We start from the raw sequence: 6,000 nt of genomic DNA, 5'->3' as shown, positions 1-6,000 counted from the left end.
CCATTCTCTCTGTTATCTCTTCTCTGCTGTGCTCCCCTCTCTCACAGAGAGCCCTGTCCATGTTCAGTCTGTTGGCTGGACTCAGTCAACTTTGTCTCTCTCTGCTCTGGATTCTTCCAGATGCTTCTCTCTCTCTCTCTCTCTCTCTCTCTCTCTCTCTCTCTCTCTCTCTCTCTCTCTCTCTCTCTCTCTCTCTCTCTCATGTCCATAATAAAACTTTCTCATTCTACAGAGCAAGTATCTCACCAGTTTATACAGGAACCTTGAAACCCTGGTCAGTTCGCTAAGGATATTAAGAGATAAACAAATCTTCAGTGTTCATGTAACTTCTTTTTGTCTGTCAATAGTAAAGCATCTATAAACATTTGCAGATAGAATTTTTTTGTTTGTTAAAGTGAACACCTCACCAGAGAGGTACAGAATAGAGATACAGATGGATAAACCAAGGCTAAGAAATTGATTATAGCTAGATAATTGATTAAAAGATAGAAGGAACAAGTTACTAAACAAAAAAAAAAAACAAACCCAGTGCCAAGTGTGGGATACCTCTAAAGGAGTTATTGATGAGAAAAGCCCCAATGGCCTCTAAACAATATAGGCTTTTGTTATTCTAATTTGTTACTATCAGTTTGTAAAACCCTGTTTCTGAAGAGAACACACCTGTTGGATGCAAGATAGAGAGAAGCTAGAAGTAAACTGGTCAGCTAGAAGCTGCCCCCTGCCATCCCACCAACAGGTTAGCATTCAGAGTGTCAGACGGTACTGTGCAGACTGCTGGGCAGCATCTGTGGTCTTACCAGTATGAGCTTAAGTACTGTCTTAGGGTTTTACTGGTATGTACAAACACCATGACCAAGGCAAGTCTTATAAATGATAACATTTAATTGCGGGTGGCTCACAGGTTCAGAGGTTCAGTCCATAATCATCAAGGCAAGAAGCATGGCAGCATCCAGGCAGGCATGGTGCAGGAGGAGCTGAGAGTTCTACATCTTCATCTGAAGGTTGCTAGTAGAATACTGACTTCCAGGCAGCTAGGATGAGTCTTAAAGCCTATGCCCTCCCTCAGTGACATGCCTATTCCAACAAGGTCACACCTCCAAGTAGTACCACTCCCTAGGCCAAGCATATTCAAACCATGACAAATACTAACCTTCCAGATAACTTCTGCCCTTCATTGAAATGGTGTAAATGAAAGATTTGAGGCCCATTATACAAGAGGGAAATCATGCCCAGTACTGTAATCCAGGTCTAAACACCATGATAAAATAGGGTTTAGACCCTAGAGGGAAAGCTAATACTGTTGTTTAAATGAATTTAAAAAGCTCTAAACCACCTTAGAATACCCACATTCATACTCATAGACAAAGAGTACTTTCAGCTTTAATCAGTGAACTTGTCCTTGAAGTGAATGACTCACATCTGTCTGTACAAGGTGGGGGAATAAAGGATGGTTGAGCATCTATCCATACACGAGACATTTGTATAATCCTGGAACGGTCAAGGAGTATTGAGAAAGATGAAGCAGGATGGATATAAGAGCTAGAAGAAAGAGAAAAATCTCTGTGAAATATGGTTTTCTAGGGAAAACATGGTCTGTGAAACCATGAACTCATAGCTGTCCTTATTGGCTCTGGATTCAAGTGAAAATCCATCCTGAAAGTCAACTACAGGCAAGGAATGCATTCAGAGGGCACTGTCACTTAGTGCAAGCACTTCTTGGTATCTACAATAGTGTCTGGGTTTGGTAGCTGTATGTGGGATAGATCCCTAGGTGGGGCAGTCTCTCAATGGCCTTTCCTTCAGTCCCTGCTCCACACTTTCTTTGTCCCTGTATTTCGTCCCATGGGTATTTTGTTCCCTCTTCTAAGGAGGACTGAAGTATCTACACTTTGGTCTTCCTTCTTGAACTTCATGTGGTCTGTGAATTGTATCTTGATATAGGCACTCCCAATTCAAAGTCATCTCTTCTTTTCACTCATGTGGCCACAGCTGTTCCCAGCTTCACCCACTGCCACACCCTTTCATTGCCACGCCCTTCCACTGCCACGCCCTTCCACTGCCATGCCTCATCAACCTGAAAGACCAAGAAGACAGTGACATCTCTGAATTCTGTCATTTTCACAATTCTGGCTTTCCATAAATACTGCTTTTACATCCTTTCCTTGGGAGATTTATTTTCATTTTAATTCTAGTTCTGACTTAATTTTCCTAGAAGGCTTTTCTTAACCACTTCCTTTTCCATTAAATATAAAGTTGATGGGACATTTTGTTTCTGTGGGGCTTTACCTATCTCTACCTTTATGTTTTAATTTTAAGCTCAATTAACCTTCCTAACTCAGTAGAAAGATAAAACATTGGGACCAGGAATTATGCCAATTATCTTGTGATGGTAATTGACAATAAATGTTGGGTTTTGGTCACTGAACAAAGGAATAAATGCTGAATGAATGGATGGATGGATGGATGGATGGATGGATGGATAGATGAACACTGGAGTCTCAAAAATACTTCTCATATCAAATCATGGACCTCTTTCATCTATAGTAAATTATGTTAATTAAGTCTCAAATTCCATTTAGCATTAAAGAAATAATAAGTCTTAAAAGCATCATTAGAACCAGAAGTAGTGTGGTTGTACCAGCTTGAAATTCCACCAGCACTGGAGGAGTGTTCCTCTTTCTCCACATCCTGGTCCTTCTTAGAAGGGGGAACAAAATACCCACAGAAGGATATACAGAGACAAAGTATGGAGCAGAATCTGAGGGAAAGACCATCCAGAGACTACCCCACCTAGGGATCCATCCCATATACAATTACAAAACCCAGACACTATTATCGATGCCTATAAGTGCTTGCTGACCGGAGTTGGACAAATACAGAGGGGGACACTCTTATCCAGCCATTGAACTGAACACAGGGTCCCCAGTGGAGGAGCTAGAGAAAGGACCCAAGAAGCTGAAGGGGTTTGCAGCTCCATAGGAGGAACAATGATATGAGCCACCCAGTACTCCCAGAGCTCCCAGGGACAAAACCATCAACTAAAGAGTACACATGGAGTTACTCATGGCTCCAGACACATGGACATCAAAGGGAGGAGCAGCCCTTGGTCCTGGAAAAGCTTGATGCCGCAGTATAGAGGAATACCAGGACAGGGAAGTGGGAGAGGGTTGATTAGGGAACAGTGGGAGGGGAGATGGCTTATGGGATTTTGAGGTGGGGAGGAACCAGGAAAGGGGACAACATTTGAAATGTTAATAAAGAATATATCTAATAAAAAAACAAAAGAACCAGAAGTAGAAACCAGAGTTTCTATACCACACTAGAGGGCACTTACCTTGGAAGTATCCATACTAGGCAGACACTGATGATACATCACACAGGCAGTAACAAGAAAGAAATGAACACAGCTTAATGAAGGGCATCCTGCTTCTATCTAGATTATAATATTTTCCAGTCCACTGGGACAAGAGTCTTCCACAATGACCTCCTAGAGGAAGTCATTTCCTCCAGTCACTGCTAACTACATTTTTATCAAATGGAACTCCTTACCAATGAATTAATGCTTTCTCGAGAACACTTACATCCTAGGTCAATTGGCATCTTGATTCAGTTAATATAGATTTCCTATGAATTAGAACTGCAGACTCATTTCACGATCACATCTCACAGACTAGAAGACAGACTGTTATGTAAAGCACTTTTAGAACCGACATTCTAATTGTACAGAAGTTCATTAAGATATATGAGCTCTGGGTAAGGTTAATTTCAGTGGAAGATGTTTTTTATTTGCAATTTCATTGTAATGAACTTTGAATTAGGGGAAAAAAGACTAATTTTAAGAAGTGAAAGATCAGTTGATTAGTCAAAGTGATGGAAATCTTAGAATTATCACTCATTCTATTCTTTTCAAGAAAAGCCAAACCAAAGCATTTAAGAGGTAGAATACATTGTTTATAGAGTTATTAAGTTGTAGGATTCAGATCTACTATATAAGCAACTGTCTCTTCTATGGGAAAACTCTGGTAGTTTAAAATGAAAACAAGTGCATATATAATCATTTTTCAATAGCAATATGGAAGATCATTGTATATGATTATATTAGTAGTAGTAGATAGAAGTAGTAGGTAGAAGTAGTATTACTAAAGACCCTGCAAACTTAAAAAAAATGATTGCTTCTCTGGGAGTATAAGACAATTAATACATATTTTGGACATAGTCTTCCTCATCCTCAAACTTTCCAGGATCCAATCACCCTCTCTATCCAATCTCCATTCTCTGCCTCCCCAAGCTCGTATTCTTAAAAATATCTAGACTTACTTGGGCTTCCCATAGGTCTTTTGTTGTACACTCTTCTTGTGGAGACTGGCCAATGTTGTAGTGACTGCATTCTTAGAGAAAACTCTCTTCCTCTACCAGCTGCTAAAAAATGTTGGCAACTTTGTGGTTGGGGGCTGGGTTATGTGCTTAGTATGGCTTCAGTTTGTATAGGTCTTGTACATGTTGTCACAAGCACCCTGAGTTTATTTGGGCATTTGTATTGCTGTATCTAGAAGCTGATATTTCCTTGAAGTCATTAACTATCTCTGGCTTTTACATCCTTTTGACCAATCCTTGGAAGGACAAGATGTAGTATGTATGTTGTCTTTGGGATTGGGCATTATACAATCTCTTATTCTCTGTACTATGACCAACTGTGGGATTCTATGTTAAGCACCATCTCCTGTAAATAAAATTTTTCCCGAAAGATTTATTGCTCTGAGCACGGTGATAAATCATTAGGATTTGGCCACTTAAGAGAATAATAGCCTTACCTTCTTGGCCTAACATTGGTGCCAGGAATGTATTTCATCTTGTGTAACAGGACTTAGATACTGTCAGAAAGTGGTTGTTTAGTCTGATGACATTTGTGCCATTATTGCACCAGGGAATATTTTGCCAGGCCATCCATCACTGTAGCTTAAATGGTGTATAGTTGATCATAACTGATGAATAGTATTCTCATCTGGTAGCATACACAGCATCTTCTAGCACCATGAAAGCTATCCTGTAGGGTAGGTAAGTACCAGTTTGATTTATTTATGTTCTATTAACTCATATATGTGGTATCTTCATGTCAAATTCTGGAGGGTGTAGCCAAGAGCCTTGGCCATAGCCTGTAATGTTTGGCTATATATGAGCCTCACTGGCCTGCAACTTTAAAAGAAATATACCATTGCTGGCATATTAAACTAATGGTATATCTAAGGTGTTAATGAATGAGATTGGATTATTGCTGAAACAGTAACTCTTATCTAACAAATTATCTATATCTATATCTATATCTATATCTGTATCTATATATCACATTATTCCTGTTTTCAGTTATAGAATCCATATCTTGACACTTGGTTTTTCTTCATTTATTTTGCTGGCTTCCATGTTTGATATAATTTTCTTCTCAATTTTATAAAACTCTGGAGCATAAGATTGGAAAACACAAGGTATATGTTAAAAAATCTTATCTCTGATATTCACTATCCATGGAAAGTTTAGGGGGAAATTCAAATTCCAAATTCCAGCTTTACATTGGGAAAAATGCATCTATGTTAGTATCTATATAACAGGGTGTTTCACAGTGAAATGTGAATTATTATAACAAGAAGCAGATTATGTAAAGTTTAATAAGCCTTCAATAATTACTAACAGTTAGAGTCACCATTCTCTAAATTTCTGTGAATATGGAAAAAGAATATAAAAAGTGATTTGTTCCTACAAAATACAACACATAGCTTTCCTGTAAGCATGGATGCAGAACAGCCACCAAACTGATTGATTCTTGGGTGGGAAGAAGGGTTTTATTATAGATAGGAGAGAGAGACTAGCCAGAGGCCTTTGGGAAGTCCAAAGCAGCCGAGTCTACCTCCCTGTGCAGACAGGAGAGGATCAGCCTACAAGTGCCAGGGCCATCTATCCTAGGAAGCACAGAGAGGAGCTGGAACAGGGGGAAACTTCCTGAGTTAT

Source organism: Apodemus sylvaticus, chromosome 23, assembly GCF_947179515.1.
Source record: "Apodemus sylvaticus chromosome 23, mApoSyl1.1, whole genome shotgun sequence".
NCBI classification, from domain to species: domain Eukaryota; kingdom Metazoa; phylum Chordata; class Mammalia; order Rodentia; family Muridae; genus Apodemus; species Apodemus sylvaticus.
Note: the sequence above shows the minus strand (reverse complement) of the source record.